We start from the raw sequence: 18,299 nt of genomic DNA, 5'->3' as shown, positions 1-18,299 counted from the left end.
AAATCAAAAGGAGTTAAAAAAAGGATTGTTAAATATAGAATAATATTAGACGATTATAAACACTTTGTTTTAAAACAGAGAACAGTATAGATCAATGAATTTGAAGTGAAAAACATGAAAGATACACAATTGAGGTGAACAAGAAATAATATTAAATGATATGTTCTGGAAACTAATATAGATACATTAGAATAAGGACATTATGCAGTCTGAGACTGCTTAAGCCGTCACTTTATACATTATTAAAAATCTAATAAATTTTTTGCTTTACAGAAGGAAACATTTCTGAAAAGTTCAACAATATTAACCATACTAATTTGTTTAAAAAGATTAGTGCATTACAAGTAAATGCTTCATAAAATATTACTAGATGTGAATACGCACCTACAAAATATGGAGGAAAAATATACTTGGAACTCAATAGTGAATTTGAAATTATTTTACCTAATAAATTTTTAAAAATAATTTGTAATTGGCATTTTCAATTTTTTGAAGAACAGAATATTAAATTGATGAATAAAAGAATGAATAAACTTAAAAATAATGGTAAAGAATTTCATGATTTGGAATTTATTCAGTGAAATTAATTAAGCACTTTGGATTTTCCTATAAGATTTTATGATATTTGAATGAACAACACCAGGTTGTGTCTTCAGTACATGGATAAAACATTTTTAGAGAATTTCATAAGGATATACATCGAAAACAAAGCATCGAAATTTTTCTAAGTGTGTGTTAAGATATACCAGAAAATTAAAGTTACATGTGTATCTACTGAAACTGTGAACAAGTCTTGTCTCAACCATCATGAATGATCGACAGTTCATAAAAATCTTACATTTGATAAAGGAGAAAGAACCTGGAAAATGTTGGGTTGGGAATAGAACATACAAAAACAGTTTTTATTCATTTTCTTACATTCGCCTTTTCTTATAAAAAATGTAAGTGAAAGTAATAATAAAAAAATAAATAAAAATTTTCTATGTATTTTATAATAAAATATGTTTTCTAAACGGAAATAAGTGGATTAGAACTGAAATTTGGATGATAGTAGTAGAAATCGGCAGGTTCTGAGTAAATTTTTAAAGAATATGGGTGAGAAAGTGAAACGATCGAACGAGTTTCTTGAAAAAGTTGAGCTAGAACCTACTGATTTCTACTACTGAAATTAAGTAATAACATACCGTGAAGAAGAAGGAGGTTATCGTTTCGTAAGGACGTTAAGGTTTTTATTTAAATCCAAAGAGGAAAAATATAGTTCCTTAAGGAAACTTGAAAAATAAAATTTAAAAAAGTGGCTACAGCGAAAAAAATTACCCTTTCGTTCGTATCCTCATAATTGACATTCCACAGATGAGATGAATGGGCATGACCCGAAAGCAGTTAAAAAAAAAAAATTAAGAATTGGATAATATTTCAGCTTGGAGTGTTACACGGTCAGGACAGAAATGTGGGAAACAAGAGGGCTATGAAATAGGTTATGTAACCGAATAAATGAGTGAAGGTCCTTAGATGATAAAGAAGTAAGTAATGTGGCACAAATAATAAGGAATGATCCTTAGACGATAAAGGAATGAATAAAGTGATAGAATCAATGTGGAAAGTTCCATGGAAGTAAATATGTAAGTGATGTGACAGAATTAATGAACTTCTTGGAGACTGATGCGACGGTATCGTTGTAGGTGGCTGAAAAATTGACAATCTCAGATATGCAGATGACTCTCTGATAATTGCAACACATGAACATTGGCTGGAAACCATCATGTGAAGGATGGACGAACGAAGCAGAGAATATGGCCTTGAAATCAACAATACAAAGACCAAAATGGTGATTGTAGATCGCGCTAATGGTAACAGACTTGACATCACAAGATTTGCTGTCTACACGGTTAGTCTCTTCAAATATTCAGGATGTGTTGTCACTGATAATGGGGATTGCGAGCCTGAGATCTGTAGGTGCATTCCGATTGCGAGAAATTTTATGAGATAACTTTCTCGTCTTTGGAAGGACACTTCCATTACTGCTAATACAAAGTTATCCCAAAGTTATCTCGACCCATGCAGCTGAACCTTGGTCGATGAATATGGCGGACCGCCTCTGGATCGATCCGTGGAAATGTGGTGCTATGGAACATTACTTAGAATACCATGAACAGCACATCGAACTAATCAGTCAGTCCTGTGGGAGCTCGTCATCAGAACAGAGCATCGACACTTGCCAACAAAAATCAGCTGAAATATATTGGTAATATTGTCAGAAAGATAGAGGCAGTAGAAAGAACAATCATAGAGGGAAAAGTCGGCAGGCGAAGATCAAGAGGAAACCCACCATTGCAGTGGACAGAGCAGATTAAGAGCTTGACTGGAATGAGCTTGCAGCAAGCAAGTCACTGTGCCCAAGATAGATCTTCGTGGAGACAGGTCGTCAAGGGGCTTACTACACACATCAAAAAAAGTTTTGCATCACCCCAGTTCCGAGAACTCCTGAAGACAGACTTTGACTGTGGACATTGTATAACAGACACAGTCCCTAATTCTGTTCAGAGATGTTACTAAACCAGCCCAAAGATGTAAACAACCATGAATGAGCAGCGCCTATTAGACGGAGGGGCTCCGACAGCCGGTTAGTTCGAGTCATTCCACCAGGAAGGAGGTACACGGCACGTATTGTCTGTAGTTCAACCATGCCTAGACGGCCAGTAACGATCGCGTCCGCATTGTTACTTTGTGCCAGGAAGGGCTCTCCGCAAGGGAAGCGTCCAGGCGTCGGAGTGAACAGAAGCGATGTTGTTTTGACATAGAGGAGATACAGAGAGACAGGAACTGTCGATGACATGCCTCACTCAGGTCGCCCAAGGGCTACTACTGCAGTGGGTGACCGCTGCCTACGGATTATGGCTCGGAGGAACTCTGACAGTAAGGCCACCATGTTGAATAATGCCTTCTTGCAGCCAAAGGATTTTATGTTACAACTCAATCTGTGCGCAATAGGCTGCATGATACGCAACTTCACTCTTGACGTCCATGGCGAATCCAACTTTACAACGACGACACCATGCAGCGCGGTACAGATGGGCCAAACAACGTACTGAATGGAGCACTCAGGACTGGCGTCACGTTCTCTTCAACGATGAGTGACGCATATGCCTTCAACAAGGCAATCATCGGAGTCGTGTTTGGAGGCAGCCCCGTCAGGCTGAACGCCTTAGACATACTGTCCAGCAAGTGCAGCAAGGTGGTGGTGCCCTGCTGTTTTGGCGTGGTACTATGTGGGGCCGACGTACGCCGCTGGTGGTCATGGAAGGCGCCGTAGCGGCTGTACGAAACGTGAATGCCTTCCTCTGACCGATAGTGCAACCATATTGGCAGCATATTGGTGAGGCATTCGTCTTCATGGATGACAATTCGCGCCCCCATCGTGCACATCTTCGGAATGGCTTCCTTCAGGGTGACAACATCGCTCGACTAAAGTGGCCACCACGTTATCCAGACATTAACCCTATCGTACATACCCGGGATAGATTGAAAAGGGTTGTTTATTTACGACGTGACCCACCAACCACTGTGAGGGATCTACGCTGAATCGCTGTTGAGGAGTGGGACAATCTGTACCAACAGTGCCTTGATGAACTTGTGGATAGTATGCCACGACGAATACAGGTATGTATCAATGCAAGAGGAAGTGCTACTGGGTATTAGAGGTACCACAGTGTACAGCAATCTGGACCACCACCTCTGAAGGTCTCCCTGTATGGTGGTACAACATGCAATGTGTGGTTTTCATGAGCAACAAAAAGGGCAGAAATTATGTTTATGTTGATCTCTACTCCAGTTTTCTTTACAGGTTCCGGAACTCTCGGAACCGAGGTGATGCAAATGTTTTTTTGATGTTTGTACAAGGCGTCACTACACCGTTGCGTAGGATTATACCAGAGAGGAGAGAGAGAGAGAGAGAGAGAGAGAGAAAGGGAGAGAGAGAGAGAGAGAGAGAGAAAGAGAGAGAGAGAGAGAGATTAAAGGGGTAAGGATAAAGACGATGATCTCTGACACGGAATTAGTAAACAAATGCAGGTTTTGCGTCACTTAATGAAGGCAATAATCAATGGCCATCAAAACTGAATATCACCAGATAGAGTTGTAATCCACAACACACTATAATTTTAACTATGCTTTCTCTTTCGTACGTCAGCAAAATGGCACTCATCACTTGAATATTAATCTAATAATGTCAGTCAAGTTATCTAAAATATATACGTGGACACACTAGAATTCACTTCACTTATTTTAATATCTCGTAACAATTACAATGTTCGTATGTTATCAAGTCAGACAAATTATCATGGAATGATCGAATATAGAATGAACGAAGGCATAGTAAAGGCAGATTGGATCTTTTCCATGTGTGTTAATTGATTTTATAACTTCATGAAGATAGTCAATAGATAGAGCCATAAACATCACTGAACATAGCAACGTTGGATCTCCAGTTTTCAAGGCAGAGAGAAGATATGTGCGTGAATTACTACCTCGTACACGATATGCTACACTTATATATAGGCTGTGAAGAACTCGTGAAGAACAGTGAAGTAGGATAGCGAATATGGAAACGAGAAGCCCTTCAACATTACGTCACGTCAGGGCCAGGCGGGGTAGAAGTTGAAAACGGACCAAAATTATAGGGCCGAGCGTCTAGGGGCAGTCAGCAGTCAGTGAACAGTCAGTAATAGAGTAAGACGTTGGAGTCACAAACAATCGTGGGCGGACGCAGCCAGTGTGAAGGCATATCTTGATGGGGAAGTTATTTCTATGATTGAGATTCTGAACAAAACTTAGGAGTTACCTGTATCTTCTCAACTGACTATTCCTCTCATTGTCCTACGGTCCTATACAGGGTGTTACAAAAAGGTACGGCCAAACTTTCAGGAAACATTCCTCACACACAAATAAAGAAAAGAAGTTGTGTGGACATGTGTCCGGAAACGCTTAATTTCCATGTTAGAGCTCATTTTAGTTTCGTCAGTATGTACTGTATTTCCTCGATTCACCGCCAGTTGGCCCAATTGAAGGAAGGGAATGTTCACTTCGGTGCTTGTGGTGACATGCGACTCATTGCTCTACAGTACTAGCATCAAGCACATCAGTACGTAGCATCAACAGGTTAGTGTTCATCACGAACGTGGTTTTGCAGTCAGTGCAATGTTTACAAATACGGAATTGGCAGATGCCCAGTGTGCTCCCTGCCGCCGTTGGATAAGCAGCTGCAGCAGCAAGTCGTATACTCCTAGCTCACTCATTTGTTACATAGTTTAATTCTTAATTTCTTTGCGTGTTTTTGGTACTTGCATTGTTTAATTCATAAATTTCTGGCGTATTATAGTATTTGAGAGTTGTAGCATCGCGTTTTAGTACCTGAATAGTGTAAATTCGCGTAGTCGTCTGTCTTCTGTTTTTGTTTTGAACAGCCAGTGTCGGTTGGTCACAGTCAGTGTGCTCCCTGTCGCCTTTGGATAAGCAGCTGCAGCAGCAAGTCGTATACTCCTAGCTCACTCATTTGTTACATAGTTTAATTCTTAATTTCTTTGCGTGTTTTTGGTACTTGCATTGTTTAATTCATAAATTTCCGGCGTATTACAGTATTTGAGAGTTGTAGCATCGCGTTTTAGTACCTGAATAGTGTAAAATCGTGTAGTCTCCTTCCGCCGCCGATCAGTGTGACAGCAGTGCGCATGTAGCAGCATTTACTGCATTTACTAGGCAATCTTGTATTTTAATAACCGTTTAAATTTTGTGTCGATTCGTATGCGCTCTCTGTAGATTAGTTCAGACGTTCTTTGCACAACAGTTTTTAGCATGGATAGGGACTGCAACTGCTGTGTTCGGATGCAGGCTGAGTTGGCATCCGTTCGCTCCCAGCTTCAGGCAGTGTTGGCTTCGGTCACACAGCTTGAGGCTGTTGCCAATGGGCATCACTGTGGGGGTCCGGATGGGGGTTTGTCGGGGACGGCCAGCTCGTCCCACGCATCCCCCGATCGGACTACGACTGTAGTTGCCCGGGATACTGCCCACATTGAGGCTGATCCCTCACCTGTGGTAGAGTGGGAGGTCGTCTCAAGGTGTGGCAGGGGGCGAAAGACATTCCGGAGGGCTGAACGGAAGGCCTCTCCAGTTTGTCTGACGAACCAGTTTCAGGCTCTGTCTCAGGCTGATACTGATCTTCGGCCTGACATGGCTGCTTGTCGTGTTCCAGAGGTTGCCCCTCAGTCTGCAAGATCTGGGCGGTCGCAGAGGGTGGGCTTACTGGTAGTTGGGAGCTCCAACGTCAGGCACGTAATGGTGCCCCTTAGGGATATGGCAGCAAGAGAGGGGAAGAAAACCAATGTGCACTCCGTGTGCATACCGGGGGGAGTCATTCCTGATGTGGAAAGGATTCTTCCGGATGCCATGAAGGGTACAGGGTGCACCCATCTGCAGGTGGTCGCTCATGTCGGCACCAATGATGTGTGTCGCTATGGATCGGAGGAAATCCTCTCTGGCTTCCGGCGGCTATCTGATTTGGTGAAGACTGCCAGTCTCGCTAGCGGGATGAAAGCAGAGCTCACCATCTGCAGCATCGTCGACAGGACTGACTGCGGACCTTTGGTACAGAGCCGAGTGGAGGGTCTGAATCAGAGGCTGAGACGGTTCTGCGACGGTGTGGGCTGCAGTTTCCTCGACTTGCGCCATAGGGTGGTGGGGTTTCAGGTTCCGCTGGATAGGTCAGGAGTTCACTACACGCAACAAGCGGCTACACGGGTAGCAGGGGTTGTGTGGCGTGGGCTGGGCGGTTTTTTAGGTTAGATGGCCTTCGGCAAGTACAGAAAGGGCAACAGCCTCAGGACATGCAGGGACCAAGCAGCAATCGGTATTGTAATTGTAAACTGTCGAAGCTGCGTTGGTAAAGTACCGGAACTTCAAGCGCTGATAGAAAGCACCGAAGCTGAAATCGTTATAGGTACAGAAAGCTGGCTGAAGCCAGAGATAAATTCTGCCGAAATTTTTACAAAGGTACAGACGGTGTTTAGAAAGGATAGATTGCATGCAACCGGTGGTGGAGTGTTCGTCGCTGTTAGTAGTAGTTTATCCTGTAGTGAAGTAGAAGTGGATAGTTCCTGTGAATTATTATGGGTGGAGGTTACACTCAACAACCGAGCTAGGTTAATAATTGGCTCCTTTTACCGACCTCCCGACTCAGCAGCATTAGTGGCAGAACAACTGAGAGAAAATTTGGAATACATTTCACATAAATTTTCTCAGCATGTTATAGTCTTAGGTGGAGATTTCAATTTACCAGATATAGACTGGGACACTCAGATGTTTAGGACGGGTGGTAGGGACAGAGCATCGAGTGACATTATACTGAGGGCACTATCCGAAAATTACCTCGAGCAATTAAACAGAGAACCGACTCGTGGAGATAACATCTTGGACCTACTGATAACAAACAGACCCGAAATTTTCGACTCTGTAAGCGCAGAACAGGGAATCAGTGATCATAAGGCCGTTGCAGCATCCCTGAATATGGAAGTTAATAGGAATATAAAAAAAGGGAGGAAGGTTTATCTGTTTAGCAAGAGTAATAGAAGGCAGATTTCAGACTACCTAACAGATCAAAGCGAAAATTTCTGTTCCGACACTGACAATGTTGAGTGTTTATGGAAAAAGTTCAAAGCAATCGTAAAATGCGTTTCAGACAGGTACGTGTCGAGTAAAACTCTGAGGGACGGGAAAAACCCACCGTGGTACAACAACAAAGTTAGGAAACTACTGCGAAAGCACAGAGAGCTTCACTCCAAGTTTAAACGCAGCCAAAACCTCTCAGAAAAACAGAAGCTAAACGATGTCAAAGTTAGCGTAAGGAGGGCTATGCGCGAAGCGTTCAGTGAATTCGAAAGTAAAATTCTATGTACCGACTAGACAGAAAATCCTAGGAAGTTCTGGTCTTACGTTAAATCAGTAAGTGGCTCGAAACAGCATATCCAGACACTCCGGGATGATGAAGGCATTGAAACAGAGGATGACACGCGTAAAGCTGAAATACTAAACACCTTTTTCCAAAGCTGTTTCACAGAGGAAGACTGCACTGCAGTTCCTTCTCTAAATCCTCGCACAAACGAAAAAATGTCTGACATCGAAATAAGTGTCCAAGGAATAGGAAAACAACTGGAATCACTCAACAGAGGAAAGTCCACTGGACCTGACGGGATACCAATTCGATTCTACACAGAGTACGCGAAAGAACTTGCCCCCCTTCTAACAGCCGTGTACCGCAAGTCTCTAGAGGAACGGAAGGTTCCAAATGATTGGAAAAGAGCACAGGTAGTCCCAGTCTTCAAGAAGGGTCGTCGAGCAGATGCGCAAAACTATAGACCTATATCTCTGACGTCGATCTGTTGTAGAATTTTAGAACATGTTTTTTGCTCGAGTATCATGTCGTTTTTGGAAACCCAGAATCTACTATGTAGGAATCAACATGGATTCCGGAAACAGCGATCGTGTGAGACCCAACTCGCTTTATTTGTTCATGAGACCCAGAAAATATTAGATACAGGTTCCCAGGTAGATGCTATTTTTCTTGACTTCCGGAAGGCGTTCGATACAGTTCCGCACTGTCGCCTGATAAACAAAATAAGAGCCTACGGAATATCAGACCAGCTGTGTGGCTGGATTGAAGAGTTTTTAGCAAACAGAATACAGCATGTTATTATCAATGGAGAGACGTCTACAGACGTTAAAGTAACCTCTGGCGTGCCACAGGGGAGTGTTATGGGACCATTGCTTTTCACAATATATATAAATGACCTAGTAGATAGTGTCGGAAGTTCCATGCGGCTTTTCGCGGATGATGCTGTAGTATACAGAGAAGTTGCAGCATTAGAAAATTGTAGCGAAATGCAGGAAGATCTGCAGCGGATAGGCACTTGGTGCAGGGAGTGGCAACTGACCCTGAACATAGACAAATGTAATGTATTGCGAATACATAGAAAGAAGGATCCTTTATTGTATGATTATATGATAGCGGAACAAACACTGGTAGCAGTTACTTCTGTAAAATATCTGGGAGTATGCGTGCGGAACGATTTGAAGTGGAATGATCATATAAAATTAATTGTTGGTAAGGCGGTACCAGGTTGAGATTCATTGGGAGAATCCTTAGAAAATGTAGTCCATCAACAAAGGAGGTGGCTTACAAAACACTCGTTCGACCTATACTTGAGTATTGCTCATCAGTGTGGGATCCGTACCAGATCGGGTTGACGGAGGAGATAAAGAAGATCCAAAGAAGAGCGGCGCGTTTCGTCACAAGGTTATTTGGTAACCGTGACAGCGTTACGGAGATGTTTAACAAATTCAAGTGGCAGACTCTGCAAGAGAGGCGCTCTGCATCGCAGTGTAGCTTGCTCGTCAGGTTTCGAGAGGGTGCGTTTCTGGATGAGGTATCGAATATATTGCTTCCCCCTACTTATACCTCCCGAGGAGATCACGAATGTAAAATTAGAGAGATTAGAGCGCGCACGGTGGCTTTCAGACAGTCGTTCTTCCCGCGAACCATACGCGACTGGAACAGGAAAGGGAGGTAATGACAGTGGGACGTAAAGTGCCCTCCGCCACACACCGTTGGGTGGCTTGCGGAGTATAAATGTAGATGTAGATGTATGGATTAGCACGGGGCAATAGCCGTGGCGCGGTACGTCTGTATCGAGACAGATTTCCAGAACGAAGGTGACCCGACAGGAAGACGTTCGAAGCAATTGATCGGCATGTTAGGGAGCACGGAACATTCCAGTCTATGACTCGCGACTGGGGAAGATCTAGAACGACGAGGACACCTGAAAAGGACGAGGCAATTCTTCGTGCAGTTGACGATGAACGTAATGTCAGCGTCAGAGAAGTTGCTACTGTACAAGGTAACGTTGACCACGTCACTGTATGGAGAGTGCTACGGGAGTACCAGTTGTTTCCGTACCATGTACAGCGTGTGCAGGCACTATCAGCATCTGATTGGCCTCCAAGGGTACACTTCTGCAAATGGTTCATCCAACAATGTATCAATCCTCATTTCAGTGCCAATGTTCTCTTTACGGATGAGGCTTCATTCCAAAGTGATCAAATTGTAAATTTTCACAGTCAGCATGTGTGGGTTGACGAGAATCCGCACGCAATTGTGCAATTACGTCATCAACAAAGATTTTCTGTGAACGTTTGGGCAGGCATTGTTGGTGATGTCTCGATTGGGCCCCATGTTCTTGCACCTACGCCCAATGGAGCACGTTATCATGATTTCATACGGGATACTCTACCTGTGCTGCTAGAACATGGGCCTTTACAAGTACGACACAACGTGGGGTTCATGCACGATGGAGCTCCTGCACATTTCAGTCGAAGTGTTCGTACGCTTCTCAACAACAGATTCGGTGACCGATGGATTGGTAGAGGCGGACCAATTCCATGGCCTCCACGCTCTCCTGACCTCAACCCTCTTGACTTTCATTTATGGGGGCATTTGAAAGCTCTTGTCTACGCAACCCCGGTACCAAATGTAGAGACTCTTCGTACTCGTACTGTGGACGGCTGTGATACAATACGCCATTCTCCAGGGCTGCATCAGCGCATCAGGGATTCCATGCGACGGAGGGTGGATGCATGTATCCTCGCTAACGGAGGACATTTTGAACATTTCCTGTAACAAAGTGTTTGAAGTCACGCTGGTACGTTCTGTTGCTGTATGTTTCAATTCCATGATTAATGTGATTTGAAGAGAAGTAATAAAATGAGCTCTAACTTGGAAAGTAAGCATTTCCGGACACATGTCCACATGACGTATTTTCTTTCTTTGTGTGTGAGGAATGTTTCCTGAAAGTTTGGCCGTACCTTTTTGTAACACCCTGTATCTGGTGTCTTGCCCTCTCGTCGCTAATAGGGTGCCAACGGGGTGCAGCGTTCTCAGAATGCTGTACAACAATTTCAAACAAACAACATTAGTAGTTTTATTTCCAGAAAACAAATTGACAATACTTAACTTTACTACAGCAAATTTAGCTACTGAGAGCCGATATGAAAACTACACATTTCTTGCTATACACCAAGTCCAAAGATCCACTTGATACGGAGCTGTGGCCGCCGAGTCTTCACTGCCTTCTCTGATCTATGGTTTCGCCTTTTCGTTCTGGCGTTTGTGGTTACGCCAGAACACTACATACCCACTATGAGGAATTCAGTCCAGGTTGAAAAGTCTCCCACTCATTCCGGCCAACCGACTGAAATCGCTTTAGCACGAGCCCCTGTCACTAAGTCCCTTGCAAAACTTACGCTCGGTACGCGATTGTGAATGTATTTATAGAAGATAGGCGACGATGTTCTCTCGAAACCTTGTTGGATTTGATTTGATCCATTACAAATGGTTTTTTGAAAGCCTGTGACTGCAGATACAATAGGTTTGTTTATAAATAAATAAATCTTCTGCTACCAGTCACGATTTTTTCTTTATTTTACTATTTGCACGACGCGTTTCGAGAAATAATTTCCATTTTCAAGTGCGTTTTTTTTTAGTGTTTATTAAGCCATTTCTTTTGATGTTGTCAATGTGTGTGAGTCTGCTTCATTTTGTTGACTTTTATTGTAATACATAAGAAACGTGATTTTTTAGTTGGGTATCAATTCTTTTTGTGAGGTTAGTGGCTAAAAGTTAGAACAGTTTGTACTTACTGTTTTCTAATGGTCCATTTGTGTAGAGTCTCACACACACTGAGCATCACACACAACTTGTTGTACACATTACACATCGAAAATATCTTATATAAACAAAACAGTTACAAAGATCTTCTTACAGGTAGTTCACAGAGATAACATTATAGGTCTTCCACAGATTATGATGTGCTTTTATACAGAGGTTATTTATCTTAACAATTTGGCTCTTGAATTACTTATATTGATTTTACAATTGTGCTTATTTCTATGTTTTACTATTATTTAAGTACATTATCGAAACAAACCTTGTTGGATTTGTTTAAAGAACCACTATTAATGGAAGACTGTGGAACAATTCTACTGACTTCATACTATATGTCGCGAAGAGAACATGATGATAAGATAAGAGACATTAGCGAGCGTGTAGAGGCATATAGTCAGTAATTTTTCTCTCACTCATTACGTGAGTGGACAAGGAATATCGAATATCGGTAAGATGACTTTCTCCACGCACTGTAAAACGATTTGTAGAGTATGCAAGTAGATGTAGATATAGCATAAACGCATAGTTCGTTAAGAGACTATGATTGTACTGAACCTGTACTGTTTACACTTCCTAAACTATGATTACGTAACTGTTGACTGTATTATTCAATAAAACCAAATGTAGATATAGCATAAACGCATAGTTCGTTAAGAGACTATGATTGTACTGAACCTGTACTGTTTACACTTCCTAAACTATGATTACGTAACTGTTGACTGTATTATTCAATAAAACCAAATAGTTCCTACACGATTTAATATAAAAAAACGTAGCATAGAGGTTCAAGTATCTGTTGACGAATTCATACAGCTAGTGAAGTGCTTTTGGAAGGCGGAAGTTGGAATTGTTATTTCAGTGAACGGCGAAAACACACAAAAAACCAAAATTATTCGTGGGGTGCTACTTAAAAGATTATGTTCTTCATCTAAGAGTTTCGACATGACGTAGCTGGAGCAGACTTTAAGCCGTCTTTGAGACACTGCGAGGTACTCTAGGACTTAGCGGATCAACTAAAATTTTAATGGACTTGAGTTTACCATGGCTTAATGTCCCGGCAGCAAAAACGGAAATTCCGTCTAAAACTTTCCTCTAGAGACAGAGTTTTAATGGGTGCTCATAAAACGGAAACTGTCTAAGGAGTAGTTTCCCAAATAATTTTCAGACGACGCAGCTAAAACTTTAGAAGTGACTTGTAAATTGCTTCTAGATTGTAAACGAATCAGATTGCGATGGAATCGCAATCGTCACTGTTTCATATCTTGCTGAACAGAAAGATAAACTGAGTTCACGCTGATTTAAAGGAACCACACAGCACTGGCACCACAGGGTGGAAAGTGGACATTGTTATCTATAATGCCTCGTAAATAGCCGATACTGTGACTTTGTCGTGGCGTGGCTCGTCTTCCTGTTGCAACGTATCGTCCAGATGTGCTTATTTTCCACCTGCTTCTCGAGAGGCCGAACTACCTCGCGATGCTGATGTGTCAGTCGTTATAATTTTGTTGCTGTCTGAGGTTCCTAATTTGCGTTTAGTTATCACCTACATCTTCTGGAACGTTATGGACTTTGAACATTGTCCGTTCTTAGTTTTCAAATGATTAACTGATTAAATGATACTATTAACGATGTCTTTCCCCTAATAACACACACAGTCCATATCCCTGTTTCCTCCACCAGTTTACCTCTGTTGTCATTGTTTGTAGTCGCTTTATATCCGTATCACGCCCCGACACATTTTTAATGTAAGTAGTTCTAGTGAGGCAAATAAGTTCATGAAGACGTGTTGCTGATGTCAATATATTTGTTGTATATCTGTTGTATATGAATTGAGTTCATAAATGTCAGTCTCATTATTTGCAGTCTGGCTTTTAATCTGTTCTTATTAATATACAGGACATTACAGTGATGATGTTGTGTTTTATTTAGCATGAGCTTGTAATTATGAATTTCAGTACTGAGTTTTCTGACTTTTAATATACTTTTATTATTATCAGGATACTTCTGTGATGCTGATACTGCTGTGTGCTAGTTTGTCATTAGGAAACCTCGTCTGCAAATGATTGAGTTGAAAGTTACAACGTCAGTCTTTTTTACCGATAACTATGCCACTGACATGCCAAAACCTAGGAATTTGTGTTTGTAAGATGTAAAGAAATATATTTATTAAATACGTAATCGTTAGCATTCTTTGGCAGGCAAGTCTGACCGATCTGTGGACGTCCATGATCGTGATTCGAGACAGAAAACTCCAGTTACACGTACAGATGGCGCGACGTATACACTGACATAATTTGGGCTGTTGTAAAGGTTTGTAAGTCCCAGTTCTCACAGAAGTGACTTGGCTCGGACGCCTGACGGAGAGTTTCAAACCACCTCCATGTTCACAAATAAGGCAATCCACATAGCGGTGGTGTAGAGTGGACGGGTCGCTTCGTGGTTCGCGCGCCACATCCGTTTGAAGTCACAAGTGACGCACCGAAGGTGCGCCAGGTGGAGACATTGAAGTGGTGCGCTGCTGTTTTCACTAATCTGAAGTTGTCAGGTGTTGCTAAAAAAGTGTTTTATGTAGACAAAGCTCTGTAGGTAGTTTCACAGTGAAACTTTTACTTTTCGCGTAAAAAATTAAAAACCAGTGTTTTGGGAGTTGCACATGTTCTTCACTATGCATTTCTCCTAATTCGATTTTAAGAAAATAGCAGATGGAAAAATGATTTTTCCGTGTCTTGTAGCTAATTTTCATGCTATGAGGCTTCTTTTGGCAAAAAATGTCCTCTTTAGCAGCGGTAATCAGGTTTTCGTATCTTCCTCGTGAATTGTTACGTTGATGGTTGTTTGTGTGGTTACACGTAACGTAGATGTGTCACCCTGATTCCTGTATGTCAACTTTACCTCTTAAATAATTTCTGGTCGCTGTTCTGGAAGCTAATTACTTTCGTGGTCCTCCTACGGAGTGCCAAGGAGCCGTGCCATTGGACTTCTTCTCCATGTTGCGATGTGCGAGTGCTGGAAGAGAGCTTAGATTTATGCAAGCTGTTAAATGAGGTGTGCACTTTTGCATAAAATCTTCTGTATTGTACAACACAATGTTAATCCTGATCAAAATTTGCGATGAATTGATCTTTCGTAATGAACAGTTCTGAGTAAGTCACACCATATGTGTGTAACTCTTTTACATAGATCGCTAAATCAGAAGTGACATTTATCAAGCCTGATTTTCAACTGTTCTGTCGGTTTCATTCTTGCCTCCTCCTTTTTCTGAGACTTCCGAAGCACCACCAAGGCGCTACACCAAAGCATAAGCGAACCTTCACAGCAGCCTTGTCAATGCCCAGAGATGGTGGTTTTCGAACCCCATCTGTACATATGTTAATAATATCTGAAACGGTAGGATGTACGGACAGTTACAAACTATCTAAACTATGTTTCCAGTTACCACCCATATCTTTCGTTGGCCTCTGAGGATTAAGGTGGGACACACACTCTGAAGGATCCTATGTTCCACCACAGATCCCCCCACTTAGACGAAATATGTGTAGCCCATCTTACTTAATTACTTATAGCAGCAAATAAAAATTATTCCTTAAATAATAATATGTTTATTTTTATCTCCAGTAACATTAATTTCAGTGGTTAGAGTCCTTTAAGGCAGAATTCAATCTTATCTTTGAAAATGAATCTCCATCAAATTATTTAGTTTGGTCAGTCAAAGTATAGAGTATCATATGACATACTTCGTTCCGTTATTTGTGAAGGTCCAACCGATCATTCTCTGCTGTCTAGAAAAGTGCGAGCAATAGGTGAACTTTTTATCCGACTGTATTGTATTTACTCCAGCGTAACTTATCGATCCCACGAGCAATAAGCATATGTTTTTCAAACGTATTGAGGTAGAAATATGATTAGGTTCATCTTTAACATACGGAGTTACATGTTGAAATTTTAATTTACAGGACTCTCAACAATCTCAAATCTCAGATTAGTAGTAAATCAAACATTCGCAGAAATGTGGATGCAAAGACTTGTCAGTACCCGGGTAAGACTATTAGATTCTCACTATTTCTGAGAACACTTCAAAACTGTGTGACTACCCGTCACTGCACAGCTTACTACCTCTGTAAGAACTGCGCTTACATCTTTTCTATGGGCAGATAACGTTTTATCTCTTAGATGCGGGAGTCCCTCTACTCACCACTTTATATAAAAGGAATGGTTCAAGTCTCCCCTCTGTGGATTCTCCTGACCTAGGCGTGTCTATCTATCCTTTATTCTCCAACACGTTCATTACATGGATTCACCTGTTAGTCCATCCCTTCCATGGGTCCGCCTACCCTTTACTCTCTTGTTGTTGTTGTTGTTGTGGTCTTCATTCCTGAGACTGGTTTGATGCAGCTCTCCATGCTTCTCTATCCTGTGCAAGCTTCTTCATCTCCCAGTACCTACTGCATCCTACATCCTTCTGAATCTGCTTAGTGTATTCATCTCTTGGTCTCCCCCTACGATTTTTACCCTCCACGCTGCCCTCCAATACTAAATTGGTGATCCCTTGATGCCTCAGAACATGTCCTACCAACCGATCCCTTCTTCTGGTCAAGTTGTGCCACAAACTCCTCTTCTCCCCAATTCTATTCAATACCTTCTCATTAGTTATGTGATCTACCCGTCTAATTTTCAGCATTCTTCTGTGGCACCACATTTCGAAAGCTTCTATTCTCTTCTAGTCCAAACTATTTATCGTCCATGTTTCACTTCCATACATGGCTACATTCCATACAAATACTTTCAGAAACGACCTCCTGACACTTAAATCAATTCTCTATGTTAACAAATTTTTCTTCTTCAGAAACGCTTTCCTTGCCATTGTCAGTCTACATTTTATATCCTCTCTACTTCGACCATCATCAGTTATTTTGCTCCCCAAATAGCAAAACTCCTTTACTACTTTAAGTGTCTCATTTCCTAATCTAATTCCATCAGCATCAACCGACTTAATTCGACTACATTCCATTATCCTCGTTTTGCTTTTGTTGATGTTCATCTTATACCCTCCCTTCAAGACACCGTCCATTCCGCTCAACTGCTCTTCCAAGTACTTTGCTGTTTCTGACAGAATTACAAATTCATCGGCAAACCTCAAAGTTTTTATTTCTTCTCCATAGATTTTAATACCTACTCCGAACTTTTCTTTTGTTTCCTTCACTGCATGCTCAATATACAGATTGAATAACATCGGGGAGAGGCTACAACCCTGTCTCACTCCCTTCGCAACCACTGCTTCCCTTTCATGCCCCTCAACTCTTACAACAGCCATTTGGTTTCTATACAAATTGTAAATAGCCTTTCGCTCTCTATATTTTACCACTGCTACCTTCAGAATTTGAAAGAAAGTATTCCAGTCAACATTTTCAAAAGCTTTCTCTAAGTATACAAATGCTAGAAACGAAGGTTTGCCTTTCCTTAATCTTCCTTCTAAGATAAGTCGTAGTGTCAGTATTGCCTCAAGTGTTCCAACATTTCTACGGAATCTAAACTGATCTTCCCCGAGGTTGGCTTCTACCAGTTTTTCCATTCATCTGAAAAGAATTCGCGTTAGTATTTTGCAGCTGTGACTTATTAAAGTTATATTTCGGTAATTTTCACATCTGTCAACTCCTGCGATCTTTGGGATTGGAATTATTATATTTTTCTTGAAGTCTGAGGGAATTTCGCCTGTCTCATACATCTTGCTCACCAGATGGTAGAATTTTGTCAGGACTGGATCTCCGAAGGCTATCAGTAGTTCTAATGGAATGTTGTCTACTCCTGGTGCCTTGTTTCGACTTAGGTCTTTTAGTGCTCAGTCGAACTCTTCACCCAGTATCGTATCTCCCATTTCATCTTCATCTACATCCTCTTCCATTTCCATAATATTGTCCTCAACTACATCGCCCTTGTATAGACCCTCTATATACACCTTCCACCTTCCACCTTTCCCTTCTTTGCTTAGAACTGGGTTCCCACCTGAGCTCTTGATTTTCATACAAGTGGTTCTCTTTTCTCCAAAGGTCTCATTAATTTTCCTGTAGGCGGTATCTATCTTACCACTAGTGAGATAAGCCTGTACACCCTTACATTTGTCCTCTAGCCATCCCTGCTTAGCCATTTTGCACTTCCTATCGATCTCAATTTTGAGACGTTTCTATTCCTTTTTGCCTGCTTCATTTACTGCATTTTCGTATTTTCTCCTTTCATCAATTAAATTCAATATGTCTTCTGTTACCCAAGGATTTCTACCAGCCCTCGTCCTTTTACCTACTTGATTATCTGCTGCCTTCACTATTTCGTCCCTCAAAGCTACCCATTCTTCTTCTACTGTATTTCTTTCCCCCATTCCTATCAATTGTTCCCTTATGCTCTCCCTGAAACTCTGTACAACCTCTGGGTCTTTTAGTTTATCCACGTCCCATCTACTTAAATTCCCACCTTTTTGCAGTTTCTTCAGTTATAATCTGCAGTTCATAATGAATAGATTGTGGTCAGAGTCCACATCTGC

The sequence above is a fragment of the Schistocerca cancellata genome, chromosome 6 (genome assembly GCF_023864275.1).
Source record: "Schistocerca cancellata isolate TAMUIC-IGC-003103 chromosome 6, iqSchCanc2.1, whole genome shotgun sequence".
Lineage (NCBI taxonomy): Eukaryota > Metazoa > Arthropoda > Insecta > Orthoptera > Acrididae > Schistocerca > Schistocerca cancellata.
The sequence above is the reverse complement of the archived record's forward strand: the minus strand, read 5'-3'. Positions refer to the sequence as shown.